This window comes from Camelus bactrianus, chromosome 6, assembly GCF_048773025.1.
Source record: "Camelus bactrianus isolate YW-2024 breed Bactrian camel chromosome 6, ASM4877302v1, whole genome shotgun sequence".
Classification (NCBI taxonomy): domain Eukaryota; kingdom Metazoa; phylum Chordata; class Mammalia; order Artiodactyla; family Camelidae; genus Camelus; species Camelus bactrianus.
In genome coordinates this window covers 39870650-39888704 of record NC_133544.1, presented here as the reverse complement: position 1 = coordinate 39888704, position 18055 = coordinate 39870650, and the positions used below count along the sequence as shown (strand labels likewise).

General features: G+C 41.3%; 1 protein-coding gene across 4 annotated transcripts in view; it reads left to right on the top strand.

Moving 5' to 3' along the window:
* Positions 1–18055, top strand: part of SAMD4A (sterile alpha motif domain containing 4A) — a 352931-nt gene that overhangs the window by 225138 nt on the left and 109738 nt on the right. The window contains exon 15 of one of the 4 annotated variants that reach the window (XR_012507523.1): positions 14960–16205. The exons of the other annotated variants lie outside the window; for them this stretch is intronic. The gene's annotated coding sequence lies outside the window, so the exon portion shown is untranslated. Of the gene's footprint in view, positions 1–14959; positions 16206–18055 lie in introns of those variants that run through there. 4 annotated transcript variants of the gene reach the window in all.

The following is an 18055-nucleotide window of genomic DNA, read 5'->3' as shown; positions in this document are numbered from 1 at the left end:
GCAATCAAAATGATGATGTAGAGTAATTTGATGACATGGGGAAATGTTTATAATACAATGTTAAATGGGAAAAACAGGTTTCAAAATAGTATGATCCCATTTTAAAAAATTATATATATAACCATGTAAGTGTGAGTGCATGTGTGTGTATGTATGTATATGTATACACACATACATATGGAAACAATTCTGACTGAGGTGGGACTGTCCCAAGGGTGCACAGCTGCTGCACCAAGGTGCCACTGTCTTTTGAGGTTCTCAGAGAATCAAGATGCCCTAAAGCTGTTCTCGTCCTGCCCTGACACTCTGACAGTGGGGACAGTGGTCTCTGTTCCCCTTCCCCTTGTCTCTATACCAGCCCAAGAAATCCAGCTGGAGTTGACAGTCTCAGAAATACGAAGTACATAGACAGGCAGATATATGGGCTTAGCAACTCAGCCAGTCATCCAGCAGATGATCAGCAGGGCTATGGAGATACTCAGCTTAGAGCCAGCTCACACTTTGGAAGTCTTTCCAGCAGCAAGATCAACAGAAGTCATAAAGGAACCATCCAAGGAAATGCACATATTCAACCAAGCAAGTGTCCAAATTCCAGAAAAATAAAATGGGTGCTGTTTAAACACAGCCCGCATTTTCTTCCATGGAAATTGTGGGAGAGGGGGATAAATGTGCAGCTCTTGATTTAACTTATTAAGTAGCCAATTAGTAGTGGAAACAGTTGGCAAAAATAGTTCCACAAGAACTAACCAGTGAGACCCAAGAGCCACAGCACACTCACAAGAAACAAATCACAGCTCACAGCCACACAAGGTTTGCAAAAGCACTACAAAATTGGATGTTAACGATTGAATGTCAAAATCTAAACTCAACTGTTTGTTAAAAGACTGAACTGAAATCTGACCCCTGCTTGGTCAAGTGCTTCCTGTTACAATATGTGAGGTGGGATACAGGGATGCTGGAAACACAGTAAGACCAATGGCCAGCCCAGGTAGCCCCCAGGGGGCAGCCTGGTTGTAGGGGAGCATGTCTCGTCCCCAGGGAGGTGGCTCCAAGCCTGCAGCTGGCCAAAAAAGTAGAAAGAATGAATGCATCCTTATGGGAAGTTTGATTGGGGGACATCCCCCATCTAAAAGTTTTTGACACACCCCCCCCCCGGGCACAGCCAAGTCTCCTGTCACACAACACATGCCAGAAGGAATTCTCCTCTACTTTCTTCTGTTAAGTGAAGATCGGGACGGGCTAGGCCAGATTATCAAGAGCTACTGGAAGTAGAACTCAGATCTGACTGCATCTTCTGTGTTGCAAGCATCTCCCTCCAGGGGGCCTATAAGCCCCACCCTCTTCTCAGCAACCAGAAATCCCAAGAGCACCAACTTATCTGAAGGAGTCTTGAAAAATACATTCTGGAGCATTGTGGAGAAGATGTGATTTAAAACAAATTTAAGAGAAGGGACTTTACCCTCCCAGCCCAGCCCCAATCTCAGCTGCCCAAGCATCCCATGGGCTGGGATCTCTGCTCATCGTAAAAAGAGAAAAAGCTCCCTGAAGGAAAAACCGCTCTGAGGGAGAAATCACTGCAACCACGCCCACCACCTCATGCCCACCGCCCCCTACCGCCCAAGCATCCCCAGGCAGAGGGAAGCCACCAGCCACTGGGCAGACACCCTCCAGCAGGCCAGGTTCTGGGCGCAGGACAAAGGTGGATTTCACCAGGCCCTCGAGGCCCAGGGCAGAGGGGTCCAGGAGGGCAAGATGGCTGTCTCCAATATCCCCTCATCCTCCACCTTCTATTGGCCCTCAGACTGTGGACCCCAGCACCCCTGCGTGCACACCCCTTGCATCTAGGAAGGGAAATTCTCTCTCTTGCTTATAACCAAGTTACCCCACTTTCTGACCTTAAAAAAGAACAGCAGGTTTCCTTTGAATGTTTCAAACCTTATTAGCCACAGTGGGAAATGATGCTTTAATGGGGTTGTGATGGTCTGAGCCTCGGGTGTCTGTGTACGCAGCCATATTACTTAGCAACACCATAGCCATTTAGGTTTAATTTCCTAGCTTGCCTGATAAGGAGGCTGCAAATGTGATTTGTGATGCTGCAAGCTGGGCAAACTCACGGGGCTATTAGATGAGTCACTGGGTGATCAAGGCTACTGTGCCGAGCTCTGCAGAAGAAAAGAGATGAACCCTGATCTGTGAGGCTGATAGCACTCAGGCGGACACAGTTTTCTAAGTGTCTGGGAGCTGGGCTGCCTCCCCTCCTGCTTTCTGGTTTGGTGCCATTGTTTACTAAGGGAAGCTCCACTCGCCTCTCAACCACTGTTAGAATCCTCTTCCAACTTTCTGGAATCCCCTTTGCAAGAACTGCAAACTCCAAGCCCCATAAGAACAGTCAGCTAGTAACAACAACAATAACAGTAATAATAGCAAACGTTTTTAAACCCTCGATGGACACTATTCCAGTTATTTTACCCGAGCTGCCTCTGCTAATTTTCCTAACAACCCCAGGATATAGGTACTACTGTTATTCCTATTTTCAAATGAGGAGACTGGGCACAGAAAGGGTAGCAGCAGCTGTAAGACGACAGGGAGCAGGGGCATGGCTGCCGGTTGCACAGGGCACGCCTTGCCAAAGGGACCAGCTGTCCTTCAGGGCCAATCAGCTGTTACCTGGGTTGCCAGATCTTCCACTTTTCTAAAAGAGCAGAAAATCTAGATTTTTATAGAAAATGCCATGATTGTAAACATCAGCAACCAATTCGGTTGTTTAATAAATAGTGTGAGAACCAAGCCAAGCATGTCTGCCAGCCAGATTTGACCCATGGGCTACCAGTTTGCAACTTCTTCCTCCTGAGAACAAGTAGGCATATTCATCAATAAAGACACTCCGATTTTTCAGCCTCGCTTCCTGAGCCATTGACGTCCCAGCCCTTGGATCGGCCCTCATTCAGCTGTGCCCCTTCTAGAGCCCGGTGGGAGCCCTGTTCTTCCACCTCAGGCTGCCAGTCTTAGAGCCGTCCTTGGTGCCTTCTCTTCCTTCACACCTCACAGGCGACCTCTCAACAGATCTCGTGGCTCTCCCTTAAACTTGATCCATAATCTCCCACTTCTCACACCCCCCATCAAGACCACACTGGTCCAAGCCACCATCATCTCCTACTTGGAAATCACCAGCCAACCAGCCACCAGCTACACGCAGCTTCCCCCCTTATTCTCTTCTCCCAGAACAGCCCCACTGCCCCTGTAAAACCTAAGTCAGATCCTGCCACTTCTCTGCTCAGCACCCTCCAACGGCTCCCATCTCACTCAGTCAAAGTCGAGTCCTCATGGGCCCTCAGACCTGCAATCAGACTTAGATGGTGATGAGCTGGCATTCACTGAACATTCATTATGTGCCAAAATCTTTCAAAGCACCATCTCAAGAAAAATAGGTCTAGAGTTTATATTCTGGATACCATAATCACATGAGAAGATGAGTTTCTAAGAGTGATGCCCTGCTCCTGGGGCCAGGACTCAGATCCCTGAGCAAAGCACAAATGTGATTATTCTTTCCCCAATTATTATTCTACCATGAGTTTAAGCCCAGACATGCCTTGGCCCACAGAACCTCTAGACAGCGTAATACCAGGGGGCACTCAGAGTGGTGCTACAGCCCACTGTTTACTGCATGTTTGATGCTGTTGGCCCAAGATTACCTGGGGGTTCTGCATTCAAGATTCTGTTCTATTCCAGGGTGACTAGTCTGGCCACTGAACCTTGCTGCAGAAATGGCCACCCATTTGTAGCAGGGACTTGCCCGGGCCCCTTCTTGCCCAGAGGAGCTGAGACAAGAATAAGGCAGCCAGGAAGCCAAAGTGTGTACTGTTTGGGGTGCAGCTGTAGGAAGCAGTTGGGTTAAGAGCCACAGGTAGGAGGCAGGTCAGACTCAGCTGATGTCCTCAGGTAAGAAGAGGGCTTTTAAAAATTTTAATTTTGGAAAGCTTTGAAAGTTCACAAAAGTATTCAGAATTAGATGATAAACCCCCATTACCCAGCATCAACAATGATCAACAATTTGCTAATTTTATCTCATCTATCCCAACCCCCATCCTAACCCCACCCCCAGAAGTATTTAAAAGCAGATCTCAGACATGAAGTCATCTCACCCAGAAGTGTTTCAGTAGGCACCCTGCTCCATCCTCGCCCCCCATACCCACACATCATCACATTTCTTTGCATTCTTTCCCTCTTTGTTCCCATATCCTGCCTCCAAGACATCCCTCAGATAAGTTCTAGACCCCCTTCCTTGCTCCTCCATGAGCCCCTGCCCCATCAGTAGTCCCCTCTCATTCCCCTTTCCCTAGAGACTGCTTCTTTTCTTTAATGTGTGAGCTTGGCCAAGACTCTCCTACCTGAATACGCAGTTCCTCGACTCCTCATCCGCTCTAGGTGTGGCCCCTTTGTCTCACTTTCCCTTTACAGCCAACCCTCTTCAAAGAGGAACCTACACTTGCGGGTTCTCCCTCCTCTGTTCCCATCCACTCTGGCAGTGCTGGCACTACCAGCTTAGTGATTTCCCATGACTAGCTCCATCGGGCCCTTCTGCGGTGTGGTCCCGCCTACTCAGACAGGTTTGCTTGTCAATGCAGTACAAGTTCATGCTATATAATTTGAAACAAGAGAAAAGGCAAACAGGAACCTATGAATGACTACTAAGTAAATAATAAATACTAAATAGAATTTTCTATTACTTGCTTCGCTGTATTTGCTGCCAATGTCCATATATTTTTTTCATACTTGTACAGCTATATGGCATTGTACCATAAGATCATGTCATCATTTAGCCCTGTTGTTGGATATTTAAGCTATGTCACCTATGTCACCTTTTATTTCAAAAAGAAATGGAAACTTTTCTTTGAGCCAAATTTGAGGGTTACAACCTGGGAAGAGCATCTCTGAAAGCTCTGAGAACTGTTCCGCCCATTAGAAGTCAAGGCACAGTTATGTAAGGCTTTTGAGACGGGGGCTGTACATTAAATGTATTATTGTTGTATTATTGACAGTTTACACAATCCAGATCCAGGCAGCTCCTCACAAGATGAAGAAGGAATGCTATCTTTTAAGGGGTTGTCTTGTTGACGCTAGGAGAATTTGCTTTTTATGGTTGAGTGGGTATTTCTGCCCATGGGGGTAGATTTGAAGGCAAAGGTCAACTTTTTGATGTTATGAACAACTCCAGAATAAATAACCTCATGGGTACATGTCTGTACACACATCCACCCTGATTTCTTCACATTCTCTCTTTCTGTAAACCCCATTCTTGACATTGGGCATACCCATCTCTCATGGTTCCCTGAGCCCCATTGTGGATGGTCTTTGGAGGAGTTCTTGCTTCTCCAGTCTCCTTACTCTGCACCCTCTCCCTGTCTGACCTTGGCTCCAGGCACAACTTGAGCAGTAACTTGTCTGCACTTGACTTTCACATCTGCCTCCAGTCCAGTCCTCACTCCTAAACTTTATTTACTAGACGTCTACACTTGGGTGTCCCACACAGACCTCAATGGTCTTGTCTAACCAAAGATTCCACTGCCACCATTTTCCCCACCCTGAGGACCCCCCAAAGCCAATTTCTCCTACTACTATTACCTCAGCGATCAGTGCTGCTGTGATTCCCAGACACTCAAGCCCCCCAAACTGGGGGTGGTCCCGCACTGTCTTCAGTTGTTCGCAGACAAGCTCTTTCAGGCTCCACCCCCTAAATCTCTCTGCTGTTCCCTCTTCTCAGCCCCTGCTGCCACTGACCTAGTTCGTGTCTCATTATCCCCTCTGAATTAATGCACTAGCCCCCCACTGTCCACTTCCAATTACAGCCCACGCTCCTACCAGCTTTCCACAGCTTCACGATCAGTTCTGGGGGCAGGACATGGGCAGGGACTCCTGTGACTTGGCCTCTGCCTATGTCTTTGACCCTCTTTCTCTGCTACTCCCCTCTCCGTTGTGGGCTCCACATGTATTAGAGCTCTTTATCCAATGTGCTCCAAATTTTTATCAACTTGCCACCCTCCAGATTTGAGGACAGGGCGGCCTCACTCATCTTTATATCCCAACACACAACACAGACCAAGGGGAACAAAGCCATGGAGGGTAGGACATCTGTGTCCTGCCCAGTGATGGCACCTACGGTGACAAGGAAGGGGGCTGTGGTGCTGTCTCCAGGGCAGTCTTCTCAGGGCAGGCAGGACCTCACTCCCAGGACTCACCTGGGCTGGCCACCTGTGGGTGGACACAAGGCCTTATATCCATGAAGCCTCCTTTGTGCCCAAACCCTCAGAAGCTGCTGAAGCCAAGGTGGCCCCGTCCAGCTCTCCTGGAACAAAGGGAACCCAGGTCTCTGCATCTATGACCTCCCTATTATTCCTACCTCTGGTAATGAGATTTCCAATGATGAAGGACTTGTTGAAATATAGCTTCATTCGCAGGGATGTTTCTATAAGTAGCTGTGAAAATAAATGAGAATCAGGGAGGAGGCAAGAAGAACAAAGTTTAACTCTTAAGAGCCCATGAGGACTTTAGAGCCCTTGGCGAGATGGTTTCCGTAGCTGTGGGTGCTGGGGACTGATGCTGACCTATTCCACATCAGTTCCTCTTTGCAGCCTAGATGGCCACAGGGCTTTGCAACTCACGGCGGGAGGACACAAATATGTTAAATCTAGAGCAAATTATGGCCTGCTGACCAGGTCCTGCCCACCACCTGCTTTTGTTAAGTTTCACGAGCTAAGGATGGTTTTCACATTATTTAATGATTGAAGAAGACTCCCCAAAGAACATTAAATTATATATGAATATTATATAGTCACACAAAAATTATGTGGAATTCAAATTTCGGTGTCCACGGATGAATTTATACTGCAACACAGCCACACTCATTCACTTCTGTCTTGTCTGGGGTGGCTTTCATACTATGATGAGTAGCCACAAGAAGCCATGTAACCTGCCAAATGTAAAATATTTACTGTCAAGCCTTTTGCAGAAAAAGTTTGCCAACCCCTGATCTAGAACACCAGAAGGCCCATGAATTGCAGAGGGAAGAAAAGGTGTAAAAATTCAGACCAATTAAGGTTAGAGGAAAGCAATGACTCCTTTATTTCATCCAAAAATTCACACGCTCCAGTTTTATCTTTTTTCTCCAAAGCATTACTTTAGTTGTAACATTCAAGGATATTTCAAAGGGCACTATACTTACCCTTACTCTCTTGGTTTCCTTTATGTAGCTCAAGAGATAGGCATGTTTTTAACTTTTAATAAAATAAGCACAGGCACATGATTTTTTAAAAAATCATAGTGACAGAAGGCTTATAATTTAAATAAGAGCCCCCCCACCTTCCTACTTACACAACTCTTTAAAAGTCCGTTAGCTGTTTCTCCTTGTAGTTACTTAACTAAAAATTGTGCATAATTGCTCTTTCTTGATTGTTCAATTTAGTTGTTATCTAAACTCATGACAGATGAGGATTTAACTCCTATTCCTTTCCTCCCAAGATAGAGGTTGTCTCACAATCTTTGGCTAGCTCACTAATCAGTATTTACATGGTGACTATGTAAATATTTCTCACCACAGAAACAGGTAATATTCCATGGTTATATTTTTAATTTACATTTCATTTTGTTTTGTGCATTTAGAAGCTAACAAGAGGAACTCTGTGTCCCCATACTATCAGAAGTTCTAGGTCTCCAATAATGATCTTCCCCAAACTCAGGTCACTGCAAGTTATGAGAGCAATTACACATCTGTAAAACAGACTGTGAGACACAGATGTTGCTTAAAAAAAATAAACAGTCTGTTCATAATTACAGGAACTCAGGCCTGAACTTTCCTTCCAAATTGTAATACCTGATGTGGCTTTTATATAAGGAAGATTTGAGGCCTTTTGCTTCTGATCCTAAGGGGAAAGAGTAAGAGGAAAAGGATGATGAGGACAGTTCTGCTTCCCTCACTTCATCTGCTTACAGAACACTTTGTCAAAGGACAAGTTCCCCCAAACCGCCCTGTTCCAGTCTCCAATGTAAAAGACTGTCAAGAACGCCACGACTGCCGGCCACAGGCTGCTCTTAGAATGAGAGGCCTCTAGGGGCTCTCAGCACGAACCAACCAAGTGTCCTGTCCATCCTCAGAACTTTGTGCCTTGTAAACCCAAGAGATAAAAATGGACAGTGGATCAGAATCTGACCTGCCTCTGGGTGGAAGGACACTAGAAATCACAACCCAAACTTCATGCGATTATTTTACATACTTTGAGTTTTGAGCTGACGTATAAACAAGAGCTTTCTTATTACAAACAATGCTGCAGTGAGTAACCTTGTACACAAATGTCAGTTTCACACATATACAAATACATGTAGAGGATAAATTCCCCAAAGGAGAATTGTTGAGGCAAAGGACGTTTGCATTTAGTGTTGTTCTAAATGGCAAATACACATAGGGTCTTTCAGAGTCCATCTTCTTTGTTTATACTCCATATATGATTTATAGATCTAAGCTGTACATGATTACATGGCTGAAATTAAGTTGCATCTGCCATGCAACGTATGTGTCCATTTTTCCATTCATTTCCAGCCCTGGTGCCTCTCCATGCTGTGTTTGTCTAAGGATAGTCCCTTCTAATTCCACTTCCACCCAATACTTTCTTTACAGTTCCCTCTATTCCAAGTTCATTTCTATAACATTGTTTATAATCTCCTCAATTCCAAGTTCAGCAACGCTCTGTCTTTAGGAGAAATGATAGCTTATACTAAAAGGTGGATCCCCACTGATTCACTGTAGACCAGTAAGAATTCTGACCCCACACAAGGAGCCAGCTGCCACGATGACTTGGATTACCCTGATCAGTGACAAGCAGAACAAATATGCTCATTTCTCAGAGAGATAGACTGAGAGGGCCCCTCCTGCCAGAGTTACCTCCACTCAAAGAAAATCAAATTATTTTTCATTAAACTGTGCTGAGAAAAGGTAAGTATCCTTTGATTTAGATCCGATCCTTTTAGAAATAATTTTAGCAAAGTCTTCCAGTCTGCCCTTAGCCAGAAGACCTCATTAAGCAAAATACTGTTACCTCAACCCCATGAGTAGAGTTTCTATAAAGTTAGTACCAGCTTTGTAAAAGACATAAGTCTGTATGCTTATTACATTTGGCAGCTTCAATGATTTGATTTTTGCAGTAAATACTATTCTGAAGTATTAGACAACCAAAGACATGAAAGAAATGGCTGTCCCATATCCTTTAGGAGAGGGTTTGCAGTACTCTTTGGGACTCAATTTGATAATAAATGTATTAAAAGACTTTAACATAAAGGTAGGACAGTGAAAATATTGCCCTCCCTAGTAATATATTACATTTTTTAAATGATGCTCAATTCTGGTAATACCTTGCCAGGAAGTAATTTGGGATATTTATCAAGAGTCTTTTTAAAATGTGAAAGAGGTGTATGTGATTATAACAAGGCAATACAATGGCTCTTTGTGGAAATGAAATTGCTCAGTATCTTGATGGTGATAGTGGATACACCAACCAGCAAAAGCAATAAAATTGCATAAAACTTAATACACACACCCCGACACACAGACACATAAGCACAAGTGAAAATGGGGAAGGCTGAATAAGATTAGTGAATTGTATCAATGTCAACATCCTGGTTGTGATATTGTATGATAGTTTTGCTAAATTTAGCATTGGGGAAACCCAGCAAATTATATAAAGGATCTCTGTGTAGTGATTCTTACAACTGCATGTAAACCTACAATTGTCTCTATAACATTTTCTGTTTAAAAGTGTGAATGGGCCAAGATAAGTGAAGTGCAAAGTTACTCCTAGGTGAAAGAAGAAATTAACTTGTGTGCTATAAAAATTTTGGCTTTAAGACAGAAGACATACATACATTGCAGAAGGTGGGGGTGAATAGCTCATCTGAGGCCATGCATTGTTACTTAGGGGAGGGGAAGAGAGAGAGGGAGGTGACTTCTTTGTCCCAGTAAATCCATATCTAGAGCCTTATTCTTGAGAAACAGAGATGTTTACTGTAGAATTATTCCTAATAATAAAAAACCAGAGGCAACCTAAAAGTCCATCATTATGAAACTGATCAATACATTATGACATTTCTACCCTGGAATGTCATGTAAGCGTTTAAACAAAGATACAGGATAAGATACACCAGTATAAGATACCAGGATAGGAGAGGGAAAGGCTACGTGTGCTTTACAGTATCCAGGTATCGCAGACAGCTACACTGGCAGGAGGAGGGGGCGAGGATTGGCAGAGCATCTATCAAAGTGTTAATAACGAACTCTAAAAAGAAATTTGAGACAGTCGGGGGAAAGGCCAATGCAAAATGGTTATGATATTAAGTAATCATTGTAGATTTTTGTAGGGTGTGATTGTGTGTGTGTGTGTGTGTGTATGTAAAGTCCTTCCTTACCCTTTATCCATTAGTATTACAGACTAAAGTAAATATAGATAATATCTGCATGGATTTGCTTAAATACTCCAGAATTGTCCACATATTATTTGCACAATTTAAAAAGTAAAATGAAACAAATGTTAACAGTAGTTATCCCTGGTCTATGTAATTATGGGTACCTGGTCTTTTTCTTTATGCCTTACTATATTTTCTATGTTTTCTATGATAAACAGCTATGAAAATCAGAGGGGAAAAAGTAGGATATGTTTAGAAAAATCAGGCCAGAGAACTAAGTGATTTATACACAGGTAATTGCAGCACTGATTCTATTAATCTGGAGACAGTCCCTTTTAAGGGACAATTTACCTTTAGCCTTATCAACTGAGTGGTTGCAGATGCCCTGAACCCTCGGTGGGGAAACCATCTGCTCACAGAGCGATCCACACAGCTTTCCCCTGCCCAGATTGCCTGGGCATGGGCCCAGTGGTTTCCTGATGGGCTCCACGGGTCTGAATGGTTGTTTCACAACTGGGAGAGCCCACCAGAATAAGCAAGGGCAATTCTTTCCAAGTACAACTACAGAGAGTAAATAAGGCCACCTAGGACACAGGCACAGTGATGGTCTGAAAGTTCCCCCATGTGATTCTGATGGGCACACATAGTCAAGAATCCTTGATTTAAATAAGCAAACAGATACATGCTGTATCTACTATAAAAATAACTGTGTGTGAATGATTTTGTCCACCCATGCCTTAACTGTTTTCAGAAATATATATAAGACAGTAAGTAGTACAAAACAGTGACTTTGGGGAGGGGAACTGGGTGGCTGGGGACAGAGACTTTTCACTGAATATCCTTTTGTGCTTTTCATAAGGTTTGCAAATAAATGTATTACCTATTCCAAAAAGGTGAAAAGTGAAAGAAAACCAAATTTTAAGAGTCTCTGCTTTAGACACTCAGCTCACCAGAAGCACTTTTCTTTTGCTCAGGTGGTCAAAGTTCTATAAAAATGGACACATTTTGGGGGAAAAAGTTTTCACTAAACAATTTTTTGAGAAAGCACCTAACATTGATTTAAAAAGAACACTAGAAATAATAATTGTAATGGATCTTACATTGTTTGTTACAGAGACCACTCACCACTTTAGAGGCACGCATTCTACCATTAGGAAGCACGTATAGTCAGCCTAGGTGGAGAAGGGAAGGGTTTTCATTTTTCAGTAATAGTAAAGCATGTCATAAAATATCCCTGATGGCAACAGACGTCTAGCTCACTCAAGGGTAGAGGCAGAGGTACGCTTCTCATTAATACCCTTTTGTGCTGTTTGAATTTTGTGCTAAGTATGTTTATTACCAGTTTAAAATATATATAGTATTTTTATTTATATTTAATTTTTTAATTTTTATACAGTTTTAAAGGTCGCTTTCCATTTACAGTTATAAAATATTGCCTGTATTTACCACGTTGTACAATACATTCTTGAGCCTGTCTTACGCACAACAGTTTGTACCTCCCACTCCCTCACCCCTGTTTTGCCCCTCCTCCCCCGTTACTGGTAACCACTAGTTTGCTCTCTGTATCTGTGAGTCTGCTTCTTTTTTGTTATATTCACTAGTTGTATTTTTTAGAGTCCACATATAAGTGATATCATGCAGTATTTGTCTCTCTCTGTCTGACTAATTTTACTTAGCAAATACCCTCCAAGTCCACCCATGTTGCTATAAATGGCAGAATTTTGCCCTTTTTTATGAGTAGTATTCTACTGTATATGTATACACCACATCTTCTTTATCCAGTCATTTGTTGATGGACACTTAGGTTGTTTCCGTTATCTTGGCTACTATAAATAATGCTGCTGTGAACATGGGTGCACGTAGGTGCACATATGTTTTTCTGATTAGTGCTTTTGCTTTTTTCAGATATATACCCAGAAGTGGAAGTGCTGGGTCATATGGTAGTTCTATTTTTAGTTTTTTGAGAAACCTCCATACTGTTTTCTACAGAGGCTGCACCAATTTACATTCCTACCCACCGTATATCAGGATTCCCTTTTCTCCAAATCTTCCCCCAACATTTGTTATTTGTGTTCTTTTTGATGGTAAGTGTGAGGTGATATCTCATTGTGGTTTTGATTTGCATTTCCCTGATGATGAACGATGTTGAGCACCTTTTCATGTGCCTGTTGGCCATCTGCTTTTCCTCTTTGGAAAAATGTCTATTTAGGCCTTCCACCCATTTTTAAATCAGACTGTTTGTTTTTTTGATGTTGAGTTATAGGAACTGTTTATATATGTTGGATATTAATCCCTTATTGGTCATATCATTTGCAAATATCTTCTCCCATTCAGTAGGTTGTCTTTTTGTTTTGTTGCTGGTTTCTTTTGTTTTGGAAAAGCTTTTAAGTTTAATTAGGTCCCATTTGTTTATTTTTGGTTTTATTTCCTTTGCTTTAGGAGACAGATCCAAAAAAAATATTACTGCAATTTATGTCAGAGGGTTCTGCTGATGTTTTCCTCTACTTTTATGGTTTCCAGTCTTACATTTACGTCTTTAATCCATTTTGAGTTAGAGAATGTTCTAATTTCATTCTTTTACATATATTGTCCAGTTTTCCCAGCACCACTTATTGAAGAGACTATCTTTTCTCCATTGTATATCCTTGCCTCCTCTGTCATAGGTTGACTATAAGTGCATGGGTTTATTTCTGGGCTCTTTATCCTGTTTCATTGATCTATGCATCTTGTTTTGTGCCAGTACGATACTGTTTTGATGACTGTAGCTTTGTAGTATAGCCTGAACTCAAGGAGTGTGATTCCTCCTGCTGTTCTTCTTTCTCTACACAATATTTTTTAAATGTGGAACCACAGGTGGCCGACTGACACTCGTATCTTAAAGTTACTCCCAGCAGCACTTTTTAGTTCAAAAGGCAAAGCTGATGGCATACATCATCAAAAATCTGATTCTACATATTAAGGCCAATATATTTTGTGGGCAGGAAATCCAGTTTTAGCAAATACTGCACAATAATTAAATGTGTATGGGCCATGATCATAAAATCTAAAATTTAAATTTTTTAAAAAATATGATTACAGTTCAAAAGAGTGAGGCTCAGGGTTACAGAAGTTAACTGGAAAAGATTAACCAGCTGCAGCTGTGAGCTAGAGGTGATCTCATGCTCTGGGCCCATTGGTTAACAGGAAGACCAATAGGTGGAGTCAAGACAGGGACCTCTGCTCTTCAACCCAGTGGCAGTGACTCAAGTCATTTAATCCTCCCTGAGCCCCAAATTTCTCACTGATAAAATGAAACTCCTTTTTACTTAAGAAAGCTATTAAGAAAATAATACGTGTGAAAAAGAATAAGAAAATATACGTTTAACTGAATCACTATGCTTTACACCAGAAGCTAACACACCATTGTAAGCCAACTATGTTTCAGTTAAAAAAAAGAAAGTAATACTTGTAGAAAGTACTATTAAAAGTTTAGTACATCCCATAAAAAAAGTAGCGCCTTATAAAAACTTTTCCAGATTTAATGTTGGATATAAGCACACACTCACATATACACACATACAAACACACATATGCACATGTACATGTACACATGCATACTCATATACACACAGTGTTAAATCTGGAAGATTTCTCTTCCATCCCCCAAAAACTGAAAATGCAGGAAACGTAAATTATCAGTTCTCAGGACTCGGGGTTTCACTTTGATCTTAATTTTCATTTCACAGTGTTCTAGATAAGAAGTCTATGAGACTTCATTGTTGACCTATTTATACTTCAAGTACACAAGCTACTTTAAATTTTATAATTATTTTCTAAATATGAAATCTATAAGGAAATCCTGTTAAAATACTCAAGCACTAATGTGAGCAGTCACTCTTCTCCCACCTCTTCATCACAAGGTGATTTTAACAACTGCTAGGCAAGGGAAGTTCAGATATTTAGTTGAGAACTTCAAATTCACATGCTCTTTGCTCCCTGGTGAATCAACTTTCAGAAGGACCCAGAATGAAAAATGAGAAATTTTGCTCTGAAATTAGTTGTGCTTGGTTAAAGATACTTTCCCAGTGATCAATATGAAATAACTCTGTGGTCCCTGCTAGTCATTTGAAACTGATTTTTATTCACTAGCTTTTCTGTTTCCTATTCAATTTGTCCCTAAGGTTTTTTTTTTTTTTAATTATTATTGAAGTGTGGTTGATTTACTATGTTAGCTTCAGGTGTACAGCAAAGTGATTCAGTTATACATACACATATATTTTTTTTCTTTTCAGATTCTTTTCCATTACATGTCATTACAAAAAAATTGAATATAGTTCCCTGGGCTATACAGTAGGTCCTTTTTGTTTATCTATTTTATATATAGTAATGTGTGTCTGTTAATCCCTAACCCCTAATTTATCCCTCCTCACCCTTTACCCTTTGGTAACTGTCCCTAAGTTTTAGAAGTGAAATGGCCCCGCATGAGAAAAATCTCTTTTGTCTGTTTATTTGGCACGTTTTCAAACATGAAAAGATCTGGGAAGAGGAAGGAGAAGAAGAAACTCGTCCTAAAATCGGCAGAAAATCTACATAACCTAAGGGTGGCAGCCTCTGAGGAAGTTTTCATCCACGCCCAGGTGCTGCATCGCAGGACTCCCCCAACACAGCCTTCTCAACTCTGATCAGCAGCCAGACCACGGCTCTCTGGGCAGCACGGTCAGTTCCCAAAGTTCAAGGATTTTCCAAAAGGTCAGAGTTGTGGACACATTGCTCAAACCAAACAGGAGAATGTAGAAATAAGAGAAAAAGCGGATGGATGCATTAGGGCTGTGTGATGCATGTGCTAGGCATCCTCCCAACGGGATTTGCGAGCAAGTCGTAACTACACCGTTATGGAGAGACTACAAGAGGCTGCTTAAATTGAAGACCGGATGTGCCACCTCCCTCCCATCCCAGTCAGCCAGAGGCTGTATTTTTACTCAGAGGGCCATGAAAATGTGACTGAAGTCAGGCACCCAAACACTCCCGCCGTCCAACCAAAACCTTGGAATTGCCCAGGAATAGGCCTTCAAAGTGATATTAAGTCTCGTGGGACTCACCATTTCCAGTCCTATGATAACATTTCCTCCCTAACCAAAATCTTGGCAGCCACGGAACCCACCATGCTAAAGCCAAGGAACTCATGTGATAGATGTTTTAAAACTGAAGCCAGTCCAGAAAGGACAGACCCTCCCAAAAAAGGAGTGAACTCTGTTCCACACCTGGGAGGGTGACTCTGAGTTACAAAACAAAGAAGAGCTGGGTCCAAGGTAAGGGCCGAGCAGGACCAGGCTGAGCTGGGCTGCCTCAGGAGTAGGAGTCCAATGTCATGGAGAAGTGTTGTAGAAGAGAACAACCCTTTTGTCTTCTGCTCAGCTGAAGTTTCACTTAGTCGGAGTCCGCCACAGACATTCCAGCAGTTGACATTTCTTGGGGGAAATCTAAGGGCTTCTGAAAAGCAAATGACCTCCCAAAATTGTAAGGAGACTTTGGGACAGAGGGAGCAAGAGGTGAATCTACATCTTTAGAAAGAATTTAAAGACACATCAACGAACCATCTGAAGAGGAAATTAAGAAAATAATTCCATTTACAATAGCACTAACAAGAATAAAATAGGTGATGATTGTGGGACATGGATGATTTTTAGGGTAGTGAAACTACTCCATATGACACTATAATGGTAGATACATATCATTATACTTTTGTCTGAACCCATAGAATGTACAGCAAGAGTGAAAACTAGTGTGAACTATGGGCTTTGGGTGATTATGATGTGTCAGTAGAGGTTCATCAGTTGCAACGAATGTACCCGTGTGGTGGGGGATGTTGATAAGGGGAAGGCTCTACATGAGTGGGGGCAGGAGGTATGTGGGAAATCTCTATACCTCCCACTCAGTTTTACTGTGAATCTAAAGCTTCTCTAAAAAATAAAGTCTGCTAATAGAAAGAATAAAATATTTAGGAATAAATTTAACTAAGGAGGTGAAAGACTTATACACTGGAAAACTATAAAACATTGATGAAAGAAATTAAAGAAGATATTAATAAATGGAAAGATATCCCTTGTTCATGAATTGCAAGACTTAGTGTTGTTAAAATATCCATACTACCCAAAGCAGTCTACAGATTTAATGCAATCCCTGTCAAAACCCAAATGGCTTTTTTTTTTTTTTGCAGAAATAGAAAAAGGCATTCTAAAATTCATATGAAATCTCAGAAATTCCCAAATAGCCAAAACAATCTTGGAACAGAAAAACAAAGCAGGAGGTCTCACACTTTCTAATTTCAAATGGGTTAAAAACCTAAACTTAAAGAACTGAAACTGTAAAACTCCCAGAGGAAAACAAAGGAGGAAATCTTATGACACTGGAATGAGCAATGATTTCATGTGTATGACACTAAAGTATAGTTAACAAAGGAATAAAGAGACAAATGGGACCACACTAAACCTAAAAGCTTCTGTGCAGTAAAGGAAAAGGCAACCTACAAAATGGGAGAGAATATTTGCAAACTATTTATCTGATAAGGGATTAATATATAAAGAACACCTACAACACAACAACAACAAAAAAATCAAATAACCTGATTTTTTAAAAGTACTTAAATAGACATTTCTCCAAAGAAGATGTACAAATGGTCAATATGCACATGAAAAGACACTCAACATCACTAATCATCAGGGAAATGCAAGTCAAAACCACAATGAAATATTGCTTCATGCCCATTAGGATGGCCACTATCAAAAAAAACGAAAAATAACAAGTGTTGGCAAGGAGGTGGAGAAATTGGAAGTCTTGTGCACTGTTTGTGGAAATGTAAAATGGTAAAGCAGCTATGGGAAATAGTACGGAGTTTCCTCAAAAAATTTTAAAGGATTATGATATGATCTAGCCATTTCTCTTCTGGTTTGTATATCCAAAAGATCTGAAAACAGGAGCTTGAGATACCTGCACACCCATGTTTGTTGCAGTATTATTTACAATAGCCAAGAGGTGGAAACAATCTAAATGTCTATCAGCAATGAATGGATAAAGAAAATGTAGTATATACATATTATGGAGTATTATTCAACCTTTAAAAAGAAGGAAATCCTTAAAAAAGGGGGGGGGGGATCCTGCCACATGCTACAACATGGATGAATCTTGAGGATGTTATGCTAAGTGAAATAAACTAGTCACAAAAAGACAAATACCACATAATTCTACTTATATGAAGAATCTGAAGCACATTCTTGGGAAGTAGAATGGTGGTTACCAGAGGCTGGGGGAGGGGAAAAGGGGTACTTGTCCAATGGGTAGAGGGTTTCAATTTTGCAAGATGAAAAAGGTCTAGAGATCTGTTGTACAACGTGTGTAAAGTTACTATTTTACCAAATACTTAAAAAATGGTTAAGATGGTAAATTTTATGTGTTTTTAACCATAATTTAACAAAAACCCAAATCAACCAATTGCAATGTATGGACTTCATTTGTACCTTGACTCAAACTATTTTTTTAAATTATGGGACAATGGGAAAAAATTGAATACTGAATGAATATCTGATATTAAAGCATTAACTTTTTGTGTGATAATGGTATTTGGGTTATGAGA